The following is a 20,739-nucleotide window of genomic DNA, read 5'->3' on the forward strand; positions in this document are numbered from 1 at the left end:
TGGCCTTGCTTAGGCAGACAAAAGCAGCTACAAGCTGCAGTTTTACTGACTTGGATAGATAAAGCAAAAGGACAGATTTATGGGTCAGGGGCAATGTGGAAAACTTACCTTGATTCTGGTTGTCTGTGTTTGTAAGTGTGTTTGTTTTTGTTTTGTCTTTTTCTGAAGCTACTTTGCTGATAGTGAGAATAATGAATTATTATTGGCTGTTGCTAGGGAAATTATTAGCCTGTTAGGAGCTATTATGTGTTATGTACTTCATATGAAGAAAATCTATAAAGAGTTTAGTTAGAAAGTTTGATTTGGAGCAGTCCAAGGAAGCTTTATTTGGCCAAGGATCTGGCACCTAAACCCCATAGCACTGGACAGAAGGAGAGCACCGAAAGACTGGTTGTTGTTTCTTCGAAACCATCTCAGACTTTGGGTAAATATAAATGTTTGGGATGCTCTGAACCTACTATATATGCATATATAGCATATGTGTGTGTGTGCATGTATGCTTGAGACCTAATAACAAATAGTTTTACATAAAAGCACTCTTGTTTGTACCAATCATGTATCAGACAGAGGAGCTATGTCCCCAGTGATTTATTCCTGACACAGCCTTGAGAGAACCAGTTATGTTACCACTGCTTTGGGTTCTGAAAACCCTTGGTAACACCCCATTATAGAAACACACTGACTGCACAAGGTCACTTAAGACAAAGTTGGAAACAGAATTCAGACAGATCCAAGTCTGATCCATTCAGCGAATAGTCTACTGATGTCTAGCAAATTTTTGTAACTGGAAAAAATCTGTGTTAAGTCCTCCTTTATTGGCTGATCTACATGAAGGCTAACAGTTACATTTTTAGCTCAAGAGATAGCAACAGTCTATGCTGATGATCCCAGAATGAAAGATTTCACACTCTGGCAATGACCCATCGCGGGGGGGTGAGGGGGGGGGGCGTAATTGTTGTGCATGATAGAACTTGTTTTTCCTGATTGTCTTTTTTAGAAATCAGTTTATTTACTTCCATTTAAATTATACAGTGAGAACATCCTTAAAGCAGCTTTTATAGTTAAAACCCATTATTACTTGTCCGCAGACATCCTGCATTTCCATTGTTTGTCACCCAGTTGGACTGCATCTGTCACATGACTCCGGTATACCTTGGAACGTGTTATGTCCCTCTATTACACAATCAAATCCTCTTCTCTCACCACCCACTGCTAGAGATCCTTCCTGTAACATCACTTTCATTAGATTTAATTGGTGCTTTCTGAGAGAAAGGCAATAGTCTGCTACCTGCTTTGCCAACTTCTAGGGCAGGTGTCAGTCCCTCCCCTCCCCTTTGACATTAGCCCTCCTTTCCATCCAAGTCCTCATTATGCTATTCACACAGAAGACTGCACGGAACTGGCCTTCATACACACCCACTCCCCCACCTTTATTGGTGGCCATGATTGTAGTTAATATAAAAACTCAAAAGAACTTCAAGTAATAAATATTCTTCGTTAGTAATCTGTCAAGGGGACAGTAACGCATGCGTGTGACTGACTATATATACTGAGAGTAGTTAAGATTCATAGAAAAAGTTGCAGGTAAAGGTTTAAGACTCGGATGCTACAAAAATGTGTATGTATATTTAAACTGCTTATGTATCTAAAGTTAAGTGTTTATGTGAGGTCAGCTCCAGCTAGAAACTTTTGCCAGTATAATAATTCTGGTTGAGGTAATATTTTAACAACTTTTCTATACTGGCAAACGCTATAGTGTAGACAGTCGTACAAGCAAAAAAGTGCTTTTGTCAGTGCCTCTTCTTCAAGAAACCAGAATACACTATGCAGATAACAGCACCCTTTTGCTCCTATAAGTTGTGTCTACATGAGAAAAGGTTTGCCAGTATAGCTACACCAGCAATCCTTGCCTAGTGTAGACTAGGCCCAAATCTTTCCAGGAGTGGGGCCTAAATCTGAAGATATCTTTGATTATTTGGTCTCTCTTATACATTGCAATAAGTTTCTTTTCAATAGCAGCACAAGTCAACAGCAAAGATAATGATAATGCCTATGGGAACTCAGATATTCTGATCTGCAATGCCATAACTTTTTAAAAAGTATATTTTGGGTGACAAGGAAGCCTTTCAGAAATGATATATTTAAAATGAATCTACAATAACTCTCATAAGTTCTTTTTCTAAATAATGATTTTCTGAGCTCCATAATATGGTGAGGGGAGATGAGTAAACATTGGATTCAAATATTTTTGTCTAAGAAGAGTGTGTTTCTATCAGGCCCTTTCTCACAGAGAACTTAATAGTAAACATAGGTCTCACAAACCTGGTCAGTGTCCTTGGGGACAAAGAGTCAGAAGTCAATGTTCCATTTACATAATATTTCATTGCAGTAGGACAAGTGTTGATATATAGAGAACACTTAAATTGTTCAGTTCTGTATTTGCCATATAATCTGTTTGATATAGAGCTAGCTTTAAATCTCTCTTGGCCCATTGTGAATGTCTTTGTCTTCATAAAAGTGTTGAAAGGTTTTAAATTTAAAATGGGGCAATAGCCACCTGATAAGTTTTGGACAATCATCTAATGGCATGAGCCTGAGCAACTGGAAGGAAGACCCAGAGCTCCTGAAATTGGATTTCTAATATTTAATGCCCTCATAACTAACTTTAATGGAAGTGGTGGTATTAATTGAACCAGGCTCATTAGAGAATGAACTTGTAGCACTTTTTAACATTTATCACTGTAGAGAAATAAACTATCATCTTGGTGCACCTAAATTCTTCTCCACACCATGGAGATTAATAGCTCAGAAATTAATACAATTAAAAAATGCATTATACATTATACTATAAAGTGCCTTTCTTGGTGACATTCTCACCATTGATATAGCAATCCAAAAGCTTGTATCATTTAGAGGTTTAAGATACATTTTACAGACACAATTGATAAATGAACATTATCAAATGGACATGAGTGACCTATAAATGTGTGTGCAAATATGAGATACACACACACACACACACACACACACAAAGATAGACTATCAGTAAAAGAAAGGAAGTCTAGGATCCTCTTATAAAAGATTATGAATAATTTCTCTTGCTGTCAGCTTTATACAGAATTTAAACATGCAAAAACAGCTATTGTCATTTAGGGAATCTCTTTGGTTTTCTACCCTAGTGAAGACAGTGATCAGACTTTCATTAATATTATATCTATGATGATTTGTTGTCACTGTTGTTCTACAAGTGATGTGGATTTTTGTTTTTATTTGAAAGGAAAACAAACACACCAAATGAAAGTAGTAATCAGTACTAAATCCCTCCTTCCAGGATGGCAGACAAAAGGTCTCTATGAAGTCATATGACATATTTACACTATAAATTCAATATATATATGCAGACATTAACAAGTCATCTGAGATGTCATGTAATTAGCTCAATTAAATATTAGCTTAAATGAAGTTGAGGATCTGGCTCTCCATGATAATCCACACTGGTATCTGAAATACCACAATATCTTTCTCTACTTAGGAAGGAAAATAGTTTGGTTCTCAGATGTCATTGTGGATATTTTTCCCCTCACACAGGAGCTACTGTTGCTCCTGGGATTAAAGGGCAAAAGTTTCATTTTAACATAGGCTACATAGAAGAGTTATAATGGGATCAGAAGCAACAGTTTTAGCCAATGTTGCATAACCATTTCCAGTATCCTAACCTTTTGTCTTCAGCCACTTATAATGTTTTGCAACTTTCACTTTCAGACTTATTTTTTCCAATAACTGGTCCCTGCCTGAAGATGAACTCCTGATAGTCTGCAAAGTCAGATACCACTCAGTGAATCAACATAACACACTCACATATTCTGATATTATAACCATGGGTTCCAAAACACTTTCAAAGAAAATTAAAATGTAAAAGAAACATGTTTGCATAACTACAGATTAGCTTTCAAAGGGGGGGGGGAATGACTAATTTTGCAATTTCAAAGGCTTACATCAAGAAATTGAATGGTTTAATATTAAATGTTATTGCTAGCAGATAGTAATAGAGAATTCAATCAGTTTTTTTGTGAACAAACCTGCAATCTAAATACAATATAAATCTCATTAAAATTAGAAGTGATAGTTTCCAGTTTCATTATTATATATAATGCACATACCACCATGATGCATGTGTGTGTTATAAATACTTATGCCACATTTTAAGCCATTCCTACTAGTTATAGTCCTGTAAATAATGAACACTCTGGATTAAAAACTAAATAACATAAAAATAATATAAGATATTAATAATAATATAAGATCAAAAATATAAGACCAGACATATTTGGTCAGACCAATGGCTCACTTAGCCCAGTAGCCTGTCTGACAGTGGCTGATGCCAAATGCTTCAGAGGGAATGAACAGAACAGGGCAATTTTGAGTGATCCATCACCTGTCATCCAGTCACAGCTGCTGGCAGTTGGATATTTAGGGATACCTGGAGCATGGTCCCTGACCATCTTGGCTAATAGCCATTGATGGACCTCACTCCATGAAATCATCAGATTCTTTTTTGAACTTAGTTATACTTTTGGCCTTCACAACATCCCCTGGCAACAAGTTTTGCAGATTGACTGTGCGTTGTATGAAGAAGTTCTCCCTTTTGTTGGTTTTTAAACCTGCTGCCTATTAATTTCCCTGAGTAATCCCCTAGTTCTTGTGTTATGTGAAGGGATAAATAACACCTTTCCTATTCACTTTCTGCATACCATTCACGTCTCTTTACTAAATGAACCAGTCCATCTTTTTAATCTCTCCTTTTATGAAAGCTGTTCCAAACCCCTCTATTCATTTTCGTTGTCCTTCTCTGCACCTTTTCCAATTTCAATCTTTCTTTTTTTGAGATGGGGAGACCAGACTGTATGCAGTATTCAGGGTTAAAGGAGTCCAAACATGGAGTTAGTCATATGCAGGGTTTGACCCAAGATCTACATCAAGAACACAATGATTTCTTGTGATTATTGGACTGTAAACTAACATTGTAAGCAATACCTTCATAATGATTGGGAGAAATTTCAGTTATCTGTGCTGAATTTCAAAGGGCTTTGGTAAGACATCATTTTAAATAGGCCAGAGTCTGTTAAGTCTTGTACGTTGGCACTCAAGTCACTGGGTCCTGTTCCTGCTAATAGTTTACACTATGAGTAAAAAACAGACACCAGGGAAGATTTATGCCCCTTTCCCCCCTAACTGCAACAACTAAAACTTCAACCTGGAATTTCAAAGTCAAAGTCTGGTCCTCGTTTTCATACCATTTTCATCAGTAAACTGAACCCAGCTGAAATGTATTAGAGGTATGGGTAAAAAGCTCATGTGTGGCAAGGTTATTTGCAGTGAGGTGAGAGTAAGGTCATAAAAACAACAAAAAACACCCTTTATTTTTGTATAGGAACTGGAAAAATGGCCATAGTGGAGTGCCTGATGTTAGACACCTAAATCCACATCTAAACATCTAAATATAAGGGGGCTGATGTCTTTTTTTTTCAAAGAAGTCATCAAACACCTACAAGCCCCCCCTCTCCCCAAAAGTCAGTTGGAGTTCCAGGTATTCAAAACCTTTTAAAAATTAGATTTCTTATTTAAATGTAATCCTTCTGCCAGTCAGAGTTGGCAGAAACCAGGGCCGGGTTCATTACCAAGGGTTCCTTTCCATCAATACAACACAAAACCGGCTCATCCCTCACCAGTGACCTGGGACAATTACACACCACTCCCTGGGCACTTCCCCCTCTCGCAAACACAGAGTCTGAGTGTAGCAAAAAGCTTTTTAATAAAAGGAGGGAAATTAATTTGGGAAACACTGCAAATAGGGTTTATAAACGTAAACCATGAGCAAAAGACCCACCACCAAGTAAGCTGGGCAGTGTCCTTTTCCCCTCAGATTCTTAAGTCCAGCCACACAAAAGTATCTTAAATGTGCCCATCCCTTCTCTGCACCCCACTCACAGTTGCTGTCGTTAGTGCAGACCCAGAGTTCAGAGGTGCATCTGCAGAGTTCACCTCACACCCTGGGTGGAGGGGGGGATAAGGAGGCACCCTACTCACTCCACTGATTGAGCATTCACTTGCCACCCCTCTCTGTGGGGCTCTGCTTGCCATGCCTCTCCGCCAGCCACCCTGCTGGCCGAGCCTTTCTGCCGGCTGCCCTGTTGGCCACTTACTCTGTTGGTCCTGTGTCTTCAGGGCCCCCCACATAACACAGCTCTCTGTGATTTCAGCTCTCATTGATTTCAGCTGTTAGTGGGGGACCCTCACTGCTGGTACACACTGTGCAGTCTCTTGCATCAAAGACACTGCCCCAAAGCAGGTCTAATGCTTAGACCTAGGTATCAGTGATTTCAGCTCTGCAACATGTAACAAAACTCGCAATTGAGTCTAAATTAGCTCTGTTATTATACAGTGGAGAGAGGAAAGATCAAATGGTGTCTGGGACCCTTTGAAAGGCCCAAACCACCAGGTACAAGTCCCTATCCCACCTTCTCTCCACTCACTGGGCTTTGAAAACCATGTCCCCTGCCCAGCAAGTGCCGTTTAGTTGAGGATGAGGCCCTCAAGCTGGAAATGCCGAGAACAGTTCTGCTGCCATTTACAGATGGGCAAGATTAAAAAAAATGCTGTTTGAGAACTTAGAGTTTGGGTTAAGTTATTTATTTTGCATATTTTGATGTGATAATAACAGTTTATGTTTTAATGGTTATAAAGCTTTAACGTTTTGAGTCTCAAAGTCTACTGTCATTAAATATTATCCCCCCATCCCCACAACTCTGAAAATTTAAACAGATAAAAACAGGAAAAAAGCTTTAAAATGACCATTGATATATATCAAAATCATACAACACAAGTTTTATAATTTTAAAAAAAATGTTAACAAGCCTAGTTATTGTAGACCCGCACACCTTACAACCAATTGCCTGATAGGTGCTTTCAACACTTGTAAAGCCATGTGTGCATGTGTCTATATCTATATATATTACGCTTTTGTTCTTGCAAATTTCTTTATGGTATTAGATCCTTACTTTTCTCTTAATCTCATTCTCCACCTAATAAGTAGATTAGTATTTAGCTGCTACCACATACATTTTCCTTATTAAAAGTTGCAGTCTATGTGCCATTCTTTCAATCAGAACACGTTTGCAGTGTTGTAAATTGTGTTTGTCCCAGGACATGAGATAAACAAGGTGGGTGAGGTAATATGTTTTTTCGGACAAACTTCTGCTGGTGAAAGAAACAAGCCTTTCAGCTATATAGAAGTTTGTCCAGTAAAAGACATTACCTCACTAACCTTGTCTCAGTCTGGAAATCCTCATTATAGCATAGCTGGCAAATTCCTTATTCATCGTGGCTATTCAGACCTTAGTCTTAAATTATTGTTTGTCTGTTTATCACAGCTAGTAGAGCTTCACTGTGTTGGTATGTCACATCTATTATTAGCTCTCACTTCAAGACATATTGCTTAAATAGAAATTCAGGCTAAACGAGTCTGACAAAGTTCCAATACTCTGGATGCATCAAAGCATAGTGCCCAATTGACAGTGTCAAGGTGCTTTGAATTTTCTCTGCATATATAACAAAAATATCTGAATAGAAGTATTAGAATGGAATAGTTCTAATTTCTTTTGACAGGATGCCAGAAGAAAACAAACTACCATTTTCACTTTAGTAGAAGTATGATAGTGATGGCACCTATGACACAATCTTGCACAGAATAGCTCTTGGACACTGAATTATTTTGGTAAGGATTGATTTTATGACATGAGACATTGAGACATTTTTAAGACAAAATTTATTAATACTGACATGCTTGTTTTCAAAGGTTTATAAACTTTGTCCTTTTTCTGCTAAAATGTCCATGGTTAGTATCTGTCAGAGGCTTGTTTTCTTTGATTGAGTAAAATCCTTTCAGCCACTTGTGATATCCTTAAGGGTAAAAAACATGTTTCCCATAATAAAACAAAAAACAAACAATCCCACCCCCTCCCCCAATCCCTCTAACTGCACATAAGTATGTGAGAAATTCGATACAATGGACACTGTTTTACAACAAGACAAATGGACATTCTGCATGTTCTAACATATTTTTGCCTACTTTTCAATATTTTTTCATGAGAATTTACAAGAAAGCAGCAGTGTCCTTAATTTTTAATAAAGTTGTTTAACACCCTCCCATATGCCCTAATTAAAAAACATTTTGTGTGCAGAACTAATAAGAATAAGATAACTAATAATAATAATAATAATAATAATAATAATAACATCCACATAATGATTAAAAGTACTTCAATTCAAGTTAAATACAACTTTACATGGCCTGCCTTGACTAGATTTATGACATAATATTTGACTCAAACATTAAATGCAGCTTGGGTTCAAGGCATCTTACAAACTTAGAGAAGGATGTTCACAGTCAGGAAACTCAATATACCAACCTGCACTAATTTCTTTACCTAAACTCATGCCATCTGAGCTAAGACATGGCTCAGTATGAAGTCATCCTAGGAAGATCACATTTGCTTAAGTTAAATCTCCAAGCATTAACTCATTTCCATTCTCTTTCAAACTGAAGCAAACTGCAGAGTTCAGTCCACAAATTACACTGTGACAAAACACATGCAGAGTTGGCATAACATTACCCCTTATTGCTGAAGGGGCCAAACGTTAAAAGGTTGGGACAATGGCCATGACCAAAAAAATTCAATTTGCACATCCAAACAGCAAATCAATACACCTGCTCAAGTATACCCCATTCGTGTTACATTTTATATGTTTGCAGAGATATTGAAGGAGATTGATTTGCAGGACAGAAAAAAATCAAATTCTATTGGGGAAAAAACCCACACTGTTCCTTAAAAACAACCAAACAAAAACAACACTCACCCCTTTTCTTCCTGCAAGGCAGATGGGAATTTAAAGCTTCAGGAATTTAAGCGCCTACCTTAATGTGCAAGAAATTCTAAAACAAAAGCTTTAAAGTTACTAAGTTAATTCAAGAGAACATATCCAATCACACGTACCAATATGCAAACATCTAGTCATCATAAACTTTGGAAACTACAAGCTAAGTTACATAAACAATTCTGACACTAATACGCCAGTTCAGATACAGAAATTTTTATAGATTAATTCTCAAATTCACAAGGAATTAGTTTGCCCCATTACACTTGGCACAGTGCAAAGGGCAATTTGTAGCTGCACCAGTCCAGGAGAGTTGTACCACAGAGGAGCACAATTTTCCCTCTAATCTCTTCTTGCTCTAGAGAGACAGTAAATGACTTCACTCTTTTTTGTGGTGTACTTTAGGGCTTGTCTGGATGGGATCACTCAGGAAAAGTTAATCCAAATTAACTGAAGGTGAAAATTCAAGTGACAGTTAAACCCCTTTAAACCCAGGTAGATGGTCTTTTCTTTTCAGAATTAAAGTGGCCTTAATTTGGTTAATCTTAATTCACGTTGGAAGTAAATTAGATTAAACTGCATTAAGGGCACTTTAATTCTGAATCTGAGCATCCACACTGGTGGATAATGGGGTTTCACTAATCCAAATTAACTTTCCTGAGGGTCCCTGTGTAGACAAGCCCTTCCTCTCCTCCTCATCCTGTATGCCAGACAGTTACTCTTGCCGGTGAGTAGGGGCAGAAAGAAGAACAAAGGCTGCTCCCATTCCTTACCTTTATCCAGGCCCTTGCTTACAGAAGGTGTATCAAGAAGGGAGTGTTTGCTCTCCACACTGCATTCAGACCATAACATGAACAGTCCTTTCTCAGTTGCAGGGCAATAAGGACAATTTTACTCCCCTGAGTTGTCAAGTAACACCTAGGGACAGTCCAGTCTTGTTTGTAGTAAAACCTTTGATTTTGAAATGATATCATGTAGCGGCTGGGAATAACTCTTTTTAGTTAAAAGGACGACTTACAGAAGCCTACGGTTTCACAGAATTTGTGATGTATTTCTCTTCATGTAGAATAAAGCCAGATGAACCTCTTTGCAGCAGCATATAGTTGACTAGCATGTGATTACTTTTCCCTATGGCATTTACCTTGTGACATCCAACTGCTCATTTCTCCATAGCAGTAATTATGGAACAAGGTTTTATTTATAGCTCAGCAAGTAGCTTTTAGCAGCGTTGATAAACAGCTATTATTAATAGTATTTAAGAATAGACAACTATGTAATAAATGAATTTGTTGTGCTAAGGAAAGGGCATAAATGTACAGTATTTCACGGTGGAAGGAAAAAGGTGCTCTCCATAACAAGTTTTCTGGGATGTGCTTAAGGAAGCATGCCTTGAATTATATAGTAGATCTAATTTCCATCTCACATTACTGAGATTCAGGATTAACCCCCTGGTTAGGGATCAGAATCATGTGAGTGTGAATCAAGCAAGTGTATGCTACTACTTAATACATACAACATCTTTACTAAGAGCACTGTAGGAAACTAAAGTGTGTTGTCTTGACTAGAGATGGAATAGCAAGTTCACACTGCACAAAGTGCACTGATTTTTATATCTCAACGTCTATCATTACCTAAAAGGTGTTTATGTTCTAAAACTTACCATTTACAAGTCATCATCAAGTTATGACACCAGGCTCATTTCACACCATTCTTTTTGGAAGGCCCTTTAAAAATGTGTTCAAATTACAGAAGAGATACTGTTAAAATGAACATGGCTTGTAGATTCCAATTTTAAAGAAAGAGTCCAAAGAATTTTTTTTTTTAAATCTGGGCTTCTGAGTCAGGAAGTGTCCAGCATTTAATAGAGCTGCTGAAAAGAAATGTCATACTTTCTTTGAGAGTCCTGCAATGTTTATATGTCTTATTATTATTGTTCATTATTATTTTTGCTATGTAGGAGAGGGGGTTTAACAATGGACTGGCAAACACATAAGAGGAGGCAGTAAAGTAGGAGTATGGGTGAGTTGAGGTTGCTGAAGAATAAGTTCTCAAAATGATGCCTAGGATTTATACTTTTAATTCTTAGCACTGAAGGAAACAGATTATCAAGCACACAGTCTGTGTATCAACGTCAGACTTTACCCCTGAAACTGTAAAATACCACTTTCAAGTGTGTGATACACACAATCAATCACCAAGGAGGAGAGAAAGCCCAAGGAAGCTTTGAAATGCATTTCTCAAGGAAATATCAGGGGAAAAAAAGGTGAGATTCTGTCTTAGAAACTTTAAGTGCTTTTGTTTCTGGTATCTTTCAAGAGATTGGAGTAGATAATGTGGCTCATAACTGTAGTTTTCAGTTCATAACATATTTTGGTTGATAAAGATTGTGGGTGAAATCTTGGCACCATTGAAATCAATGGCAAGCCTCCCTTAAATGTCAATAGAGCCAGGATTTCACCTTGACTGAATTCTTGTCTGTGGGAATTAATTGATTGAGATGAGTCAAAGAAAAAACTGCACATTTTGCATACAAAAGAGCAGCTACTATAAGTGATTTGCTATGAAAGCAAACAACTACAAGAGGAGACAAAGGAATATCTATTACACCTATTACAGTATTTAACTTGCATTAGTTTTACACTGTTGACTCCAACACACACTCATCTTCTCAGGACAGGCTATGGCTTCCTGAAATAATTCCTGTGCATCCTTTTTTAAAAATGAGTTTCTCAAAGCTAGATCAAGTAAGGCTAAGGGGCTATATTTATGTCTTCATTTATAAGCTTTACTTCCATTGGGAAACAAAAAAAAGAAAGAAAAAGAAAAAAGAAAAAAAATCAAAAATAGCAAAGGCTACACCAACATTCCCCCTTTTCTACCTAAATTGGAAAGAGAAGCTTTCAAGTTTACCAGCTTTCTCCTAAAGATGATTGTGTCATTACCTTGCAGGACCTCCCAGGATTTAAGAAGCATTCAGATACAAAATATACTCTGATGTATCATGAGTGATAATGGATCTGTGCTTACATCTGCTACAGCCACTCTGCAACTAGGTGAGCAAATGACACAGTGGCATGGGGCTTTGGGAAGGGATGTGAATTTGCTGTTGTGAAGTGATATTGCTGCTGATAATCCATCTCAAATTGATGCTCTACTGATGCTCATAAGTAAATATATAAGCCAGGATATAGAAATAGAACTGGAGCCTTAAAATTTCACCTATTCTGAAGTAAAGTATATCTCTGATACAAATTTTATTCACTGAAACATTAAGACAGTGAATCAACTCCAAGACTCTCTCTTCACACTCCTGGTGCATTATCATGTGTTAATACATGAGAATGATGCGGGGGGAGGTGGGGGGTGGTTGCTTATTACTCCACAACCTGGTGGACATCCTGCAAGCACCAATACTCCTCCAACCATTTCATTTGAAAACAGTCCTTCAAACAAGTGATTTCATCACAAATTTGAGTAATTCACCATGTGGACAATAGTGAAAACTTACAAACTGTGAGTGTGATGCTGCTATAACCCAAACTGTTAGCACTGAAAACTTCTGTATTGGTTACCAGAAATGCTGTTCTTTGTAGAAAATTATAAACTATAGTAGATTACATCTACATATACCCAAAGCCACATGATGCAGATTTCTATCTTCAGCTCTGGAAAGTTTGTACATGTTCAGATCAATCTGGCTACATAGTTAGAGTATGAAGCTATAGTTTTTGTTTGTTTGTTTGTTTTGTTAGGAAAAATATACTGTCCCCAGATTGCAGAATGGAGTACTCTGATCTCTCAAAATGGGAAAAAACAGTAACCTGTATGATCAAATAAACACCATATTTATGGCATAAATAACGATGAATCATCTGAAAGTAACACAGATAATACATGCAATATACCACTCTGGGGCTAATCCTTCTTTGCCTAAATGCACAGATAATAAATATTTTTAAAACTGTTAAGAAAAAAGTATAGCAACTTCAAAAACTATGAATGAGATTTATCTAACTGCAGGCTAAATAACATAATTATGCAGCTTTTTTGATATGCATAAAGAAGGAACTTACTAAAGCACATAAATTCAATAAGGGGGGAACCAAATACAAGTTAGAAAAAGAATACAAAACAATCAAAGCAGACAACCTATGACCTCAACATTTACAAACTAAGGCCCTGATGCTGCAAACAGTAACAGTTGTGCTTAACTTTATGCATGTGAATGGTCCCATTGAAGGGAATCTGACTACTCACATCCTTAAAATTAAGCTTGTGCATAAGTGCTTTGCAGGCTCAGAGTCAAAGCCATAATCCCAGAAGCAAATGTACCCCCATGATTAAAAAATAAATAAATAATGGGAACAATATTTGAATATTTAAACTGCTACCAGACAGTGGAGGGGTTTTTTTTTAGCTAGGGAATCTCCCCTCTTATCCACACAGCACCTCAGCTGGTACAGCCAGGAGTTGAGTTCTTGGTGGACTCAACTGAGCAGACTCCCCAGTGCCAGGCCAAAGTGCCACTCACTGAAATTTGGCTCTGCTGCCCTCCCACTTGAATGGCAGGGATAGCCACATCAACTTTGAGTGGCGTGACCATGCAGCTGGAGCGACGCTCTGGACTGATCTGGCAGCAGCCATAACAATTTAGTATGGGATTGCTGCTTGAAGGTGATTGGGCAATGGCCTGTGGGACTTTGAGCAAGTGCAAAAACCTTGCCTTCACCCCAGAATTGGTGCCACTGTTTTAATGAATCTCAGGTTTGGTAACCAATATCACCAGTCACTTCTGATAAAATTGGTTCATATGTATTGCCTCTAAAAATTGCTCAATAGGTACTAAATGTAACAACATACGTGTTACATTAAGTATGCAAGACAACTTCAAACTGTCAGGTGTTCAAATGTATATGACAAAAATATGCCCTATAACTTACTTGGGAAGAGCACTTAACACTGATCATGCACTAGCATATATGAATATTGGCAAAACACTCATAGAAATATCACCAGATATTGTAAAAATTGAACAACACTTCACACCTGTTGTACAACCTGTGCTCAATTTAATTCCCATACTAACGTTAAACAGGATTTAAAATCTGTTGTTTCATTGGCATTATTATTGGCTAGACTAAGAATTGCAATGAAGTGGATGAGAAAAATCTGTCTGACAACTCCACTCATGGATAAAAGACTTTAGGCAAATAATACATTATAGATGGACAAACAGTTATAAATCCTATAAAACATGGCCAGATCTTCTCAACTGTACAGAAAGCAACATATATTTATCAGATTTGAAGACAAATGTCAAGCAGTTCATCCTTTACTTCTTCTCTTAATAATTTATCTTGAATTTTGGCTTTAGCCCTTTATCACTATCTTGCCAGTTGCAGCTGCTTAACTCAATGCCTGCTCCAATCTCATTTCCTGTTTATGGACTATTTAAAATTTTCTTGCCCCGAACATTTTGGAATTGACTTTTCTTCCAACTTTTCCTTCCTCAAGTGACTTTGGCATGATTAGCAGTGTGCTGCAGAGAGAGTGATATTATGACCAATGCAAGAGACCTAAACAGAATTGGCTATGGACTAGTTTCTGCACTCTTCCCATGACGAGTTTTGCCTGAGTAATGATTGCATGACTGAGCCTCATAATACCATGTGAAGGTACTATGTCAGGAACAGCATGTAAGAGGTGGATCCTCCATGGGTTAATAGCATGCCTCTGCTCACACATGGCTACTATTTCTGACCAGAATTTCAAGTCTGTTGATGAGTGGATATATGTTTCTACTTCCACTGTAGAAAGGATCTCCTGAGACACCAAACCAATATCTGGTACATGGCAGAGTCCCCTATCTGTTGAATAGATACAATATTGTATTATGGTGAATCAGGAGAGGTTTCAGTTTACAGGAATGTCACTTTTTTCAGGCCTCTTTTGCAAGTCTGCAATATGCTGGAGCTCTGTGTTTTGCTCCTGCATGAGCTGGTTAATACATTATCTTAGAGCAGTGTTTTAGAAAAATAAATGCAAAGACAAAACCATATCTGCAGTTAGCAGTGAAAGTGTCAGTGGCTGTGGTGACAGACGCATTCCACAGCAGATATAACTAGACCCAAGGGGAAATGCCTAGAGGTGGTAGCCAAGTGACCCTGAGTTCAAATCTCATCTTTATCAACTATTGTTATATTGCCATTCACTTAACTACCCTGATTACTGACCAACACAATAAGTTACAACCATAGAAGGTAGTCAAGGATAAGCTGCTGCCACCATCCCCCTTCCTGTTTACAAATAAATTAGTAGAGAGATAACACAGTCACTTCAGACAGTCATCAATAAAAACCTCAGTTTCTAACATGGCAGAGCCACATCTTAAACATTTGGCTTCACTGTCTTTCATATGTGTGTTCTAGTTTGGGTTACCCTAACTACAGAATCACATTCTTCTTCCAGCCACAGAATCCAGGGTTCCAATATTCTACTCTTGTCCAGCATATAGTTATGTAACGCACTGGGAATGTTAGTGTTGGATGTCCTCCTTTAGTGTCTGGCTCATAAGGAGGCTAGTAATTAATTTTCTAGCTCAAGATTCTGAAAGGCCAGGGTTCAAAATTTGGTCCTGAGCTATGTGGGTGATATTATAATAGCATGTGATTCAAACAATGAGAAGACATCTTTAAAATGGGATTTTGTACAGATTCAGGCAGGTTGACAGCACCAGGAGCAGATTTAGCAGTGCAGTTTCTCCCTCCGATTCACAGATGTGTAGCTTCTCTTGTCCACTCCCTGACCTTGGGGAGCTACTCACTCAGGCCATGTCTACACTATAGCCTATGCCAGCATAATTTATGTTGCTCAGGGGTGTGAATAAACCACCCCTCTGAGCAACATAAGTTACACTGATATAAGCACTCCCAATGACATAGCTTCTGCCGTTTATAGAGGTGGTTTTATTATGCTGGAGAGCTCTCTCCCATCAGCATAGCGTGTCTTCACTGCATGTGCAGCAGTGGCACAGCTGCATCAGTACAGCTGTACTGCTGCAGTGCTGTATGTGTAGATGTGCCCTGAGATAACCTGCCCTGTACAAATAAAATGAAACACTAATACATTATCAAGAATGGCATTTGGTTATGATTAAGGTTGCATGAGGACTCCCTTTAACCATGCAATACTTTAAAAACATGCAAATAAGAAGTCTCCTACATTTCTTGCTACTTTCATATTAAATACAGTGTGACTGACACACTCAATAAAGGCTTTTACTCCAACACATATGAAAATCAATGTACCCCAACTTGTCAGACTTGTACTCTCATGTGACCTGATACGCTCCTTGTATCAATGATACCAGTAGAGAAGTATATCTGACATACAGTCTTTGCGGAACATTATTCTGCCTTATTAATATTGCTGAGGTCAGTGTTAAGAAACATTTAAAAGGGTCCCCAAAACCCAAGGGTTGGTCTGCAAAGTAACATAAGCAGGGTCACATTGTGTGTGGGGGGGGGAGGGGGGCAGCAATAGAAAAACAGAGTCCCTATGAATCTCCATAGGTGATTAAGGCTGCCGTGCAAGCTTACAGTGACAGGAAGAAAAAAAAAACTAGTTTCATGCCTGAAAGCACATCAAACCCTGTTTACGGCTTAGAACTGAATCATCCACCAAGCTATTCCCATGTTGTTTGCTAAGTCTTCATTAAGTTTAACACAGAGAATAGTTATGAAGATTGTAAATGTCCATGCTAATTCATTGCTACAGCATTACCTTTCACAGCATCCTGGAATAGACATAAGCAGTGAATCTGATGCTTCATAATGATGAGAGATAGATAAGGAAAGGTCAGGTGCTGAAAAGGTTTCTGATGCCTACGAGCAGAAATCAATTCTTTTCTCCAGACATTAAAAAAAAAAAGTTGGAAAGATTTCTTCCATGTCTCAAGTTTATTGCCGACACTGATAAGATACCCCTTATAGGCTTTTTTAGTTGACTTAACAGGCTACTTCAGTGAGCTGAATCTGAAACTGGAAGGCAGAAATCAACCAGGTATTAATATTCAAAGAATGCATCAAGCAGTCACAGGAAAATTGAGAGTATTCATAAATGACCATTGAAAGTAGAGAATTCCATTATATTTTTCAACCACAAAGATTTCATTTCAGCTAGAAAAATATTAAGCATGCACAGCTATTGTTTCTGCCTTTTTGTATCAACTGCAGGAAAACTGTCATACCATTTGAACATTTCAGAAAAATAAAAGGAATGTTTCTTTTGCAAAGCACTACAATTGTAAGTGTTTTATGGACCAACAAAATAGCTATTATTGGTAAACTTACCACACAGATAGAACTATGGATACCATGGGCCCTATTCTGCATTACAAAAGAGGTGGTCATGCAATTACTGCCTAATAACAGGGTTACTGTGTGGACAGTAGCATATGATATCCTATATCACCGCTCACGGATTATTGTGTCAATTGGGGCCTAGTAGGACTAGCTCTATTACCTGAGCTGTAAGAAGCAACCATGTGAAAATTCACAGAATATCACTTAATTTATAGAATAATCTGTTAGTAGAAAAAGCATGAAAAAGAGATAGAGGCTAATTTTGTATAAATAAAGTTCCTAGTATGACCCAAGGACTGTGCTGAGGTCATAATTTACAAACAAAAAGATTTCAAAAACAGAAAAAAGATGGTCACAATTGGCGTATTGGTAATAAAGCTTAACTGATTAAATACAGTTGAGGGGATGAGCCTATTCCATCCATTTAACCTTTTGGGGATTATTAAAACAAGGGATTCTGGGGAGCAAACCCAGACTCCGTGGGGATCTCCACCAGAAAGTCATTTGCTTCAGTCCAGGGACTCCATGAACCTCTGTAGAAATATAATGTAAACAAATAAATGTGTTGCTACCTGCAATAAACAACAGACATGTAGGAGTTTAATGTTTACAAGAAAAAATCTTTGCTTTATATGTAATTGAGTTCCCAGCACTGTAGGCCTGATTTTCTTTTTCACAAAGCGGTTTACCTTCTCTGTAACCTCAATTTGGAGTTTGCCAGATCCTGGAGCTCTGGGATGAGCTAGTGGGCCCTACCAGGAGGATTACAATGATGATAGCTGCCAGAGCCCTTCGACCTCATTCTCAGCATGCCTGGAGTCAGGGTGGAGACAGACAGTATGAATCTCTCCTCGTGCCAATAGGGAGGCTTCTGCACTGGGTGATGCAGACAAGCAGGTCACTGGGTCAATGACTAGCCAGGGCTGCACAGCGCTAGTGAGTGGACAGCCTGACTGTACCTGGAGACTGTGTCTATACTTGGAGCTAAGGGTGAGAGTCCAGCTTGTGTAGAGTTACTTCCACTAGCTGTGATCAAGCTAGTGTGCTAAAGATAGTGGTGTAACACAAGTAGTGGCAAGTGGGGACATGGGCTAGCCACTCAATTACAAACCTGCCTGAAACCTGTGAGTACATTCCTGGGGCAGCTAGCCTTCACTTTTGCTCACCGCTGCCCATGCTATGATGGCTACATTAATATTTTTAGTGTGCCGGCTCAATCAGAAGTAGTGCATGTCTACGTGAGCTGGCAATCAAACCCTTAGCCCCAAGTGTAGAAAAAGCCAATGACAGAGAGTTTAGTTTGGAAGCTGGGAGAGAGATAGCACAGCTCAGGGAATCCCTGCTAAACTCCCACTTCCCCCTTAGTGAGCTTTTGCACTGCAGTGAGACTAGCTGCATGGACCATGTAGCTCCAACACTGCATTGACCAGCATCCAGAGAGAGAGAGAGAGAGAGAGAGAGAGAGAGAGATCTGATTGTAGAGGGGTTCGGCCGGGGCTCGTCCCCATCCGGGGCGGCTGGGAACCAGGCCGCCTCGCTACTTAAGTCTGGTGAATTGGGGAATTAGCCTGGCAGGGCAGTCAGGAGCTCAGACCGTCAAGCAGGGGCTGAGCAAACAGTTCAGTAATAAGCCCAGGCCCTGGGTCAGGGTGGGGCAGCAAACAGTCAGGGGCTCAGGCCCTCAAGCAGGGGCTGAGCAAACAAATAGGTTTAGGATGCCCAGGTCCTAGCTCCAAAGGACCAGGGAGAGAGGGAGACTGCCACCCGCCCATTGGGTGGCAGGGGGGATGCAGGCCCTCCCACTCCACTGCGTCCCAGCCCGGGGCCCTAGCAGCAGCAGACGACCTGCTACTGCGTCAGCGGGGATCCTGACCACAACACACTGACATTGGCTCTGGGTGTGCTGCAGCCAGACTAGGGTCGGCTGCCCCCGGGCAACTTCCTACCTCCCCCTCTAGAGGTACCTGCATCGTGACGGTGTCTTCCACAGAATCAATCACCAAGGGCTCCTCGAGGTATCTGGCAAGCGGTAGGCTTGGCAGCTCCTCTGGGTAGCTTGCCAGGGGCAGATTTACCAGCTTCTCCGGACTGGTCAGCATCAGGCCTCGGCTGGTCTGGCCAGTCCTCGGGTCGATCGCAGACTGCAGGAGTCTCTCCACCGGGAGCTAGGCCACAGGCATCTGGCTTCTCCAGAGGCCGGGGCTCTAGTGAGCTCTGGGGTTGGGCTTTTGTACTTCCTGTTCTGCGCCCTGACCTCTGGGGGGCAGGCACAAGCTCCACTGGCTCCGCCCACTTTGGCATCCAGAGGGGCTCGTCCCCCTCCGGGGCAGCTGGGAACAAGGCCGCCTCACTACACCGACACAGCACTAGTTATCAAGAGCCATCTGAGACTCCAGGAGGATTCCAGAAAAGGGAACCAGTTAGCCTGACTGGAATCAGAAGAGGACCTTATCCCAGTCAGGAGTGAAGAGTAATAGGACTTTTGTTTAAGCCAGCTAACACCACAGTACTGCAACACTCCCCTTCAGGACACTTAACCTTGGTCTACTATCTACCCTGGGACGGTGCCTGGGATGGAACTGTGGTCTGGAGAAGTTGTTCGTGCAGGATTAGGGGAACTGGTTTATTTATCATACATACATTCTCTCAGTGCAAAGCATCATAGAGTCATATCACACTGAACAACACAACACAACACATGGGAGACACGGGCCAGCAATCTTCTTCCACATTTCATGGTCTTCAACCAGCTTTGACAAGCTGTGGCAGGGTAACTCACCGGCGCGGCACCTCCTGCTGGTCATCCTGGGAATTAGCTCTTTCAGCCCGGAGCGCCCTCTGCAGGCCAGTGTCTCGCCTGATGCTGGCCCCCGTGTCCCTCCTGGACCCTGGTGCCCCTCTACTCCAAGGTTCCACCCCCAGCAGCAACCCCCTGTCCCTGGGTCTCCCCTCCCAGGGGAACCCCCAACCCTCTATCCCCACCTTGCCTCAGTGGCTAGTGCCAGTCATCATCTAGTCCCCGCTCCCTGGGGAGGACTCCAGTTTGTAAACCACTCATCATCAGCAAGGGGGTTAGGATCTGTTGCCTTTGCCTATCTCTGGGCTGCCCCTCTGCAGCCCCAGTACCTATTTGTAGGTCTTTAGCTAGGCCTGCAGCCTGGGGTTTTGCTAGGCTGGAGCTCCCCAGCTCCCTCTGCCGTTCCCCAGCACTGGTTTACCCTAGGTATCCTTCTCAGCTCCCATGCAGCCAGGTCCTTCTCTCTCTGAAGCTAGAGAGAGAGTGTCTCTCAGTCTCTGGCCCTCAGCTTTCTTATAGGGCCAGCCATGGCCTGATTGAGGCATGGCCACACCTGTGGCTGCTTTCCCCCAATCACCCTAGCTTTTCCCCCACCCCAGCCCTCTCCCAGGGCTGTTTCAAGCTCTTTAGGGCAAGAGCGGTGTG

Source organism: Mauremys mutica, chromosome 2 (genome assembly GCF_020497125.1).
Source record: "Mauremys mutica isolate MM-2020 ecotype Southern chromosome 2, ASM2049712v1, whole genome shotgun sequence".
Taxonomy (NCBI): Eukaryota; Metazoa; Chordata; order Testudines; family Geoemydidae; genus Mauremys; species Mauremys mutica.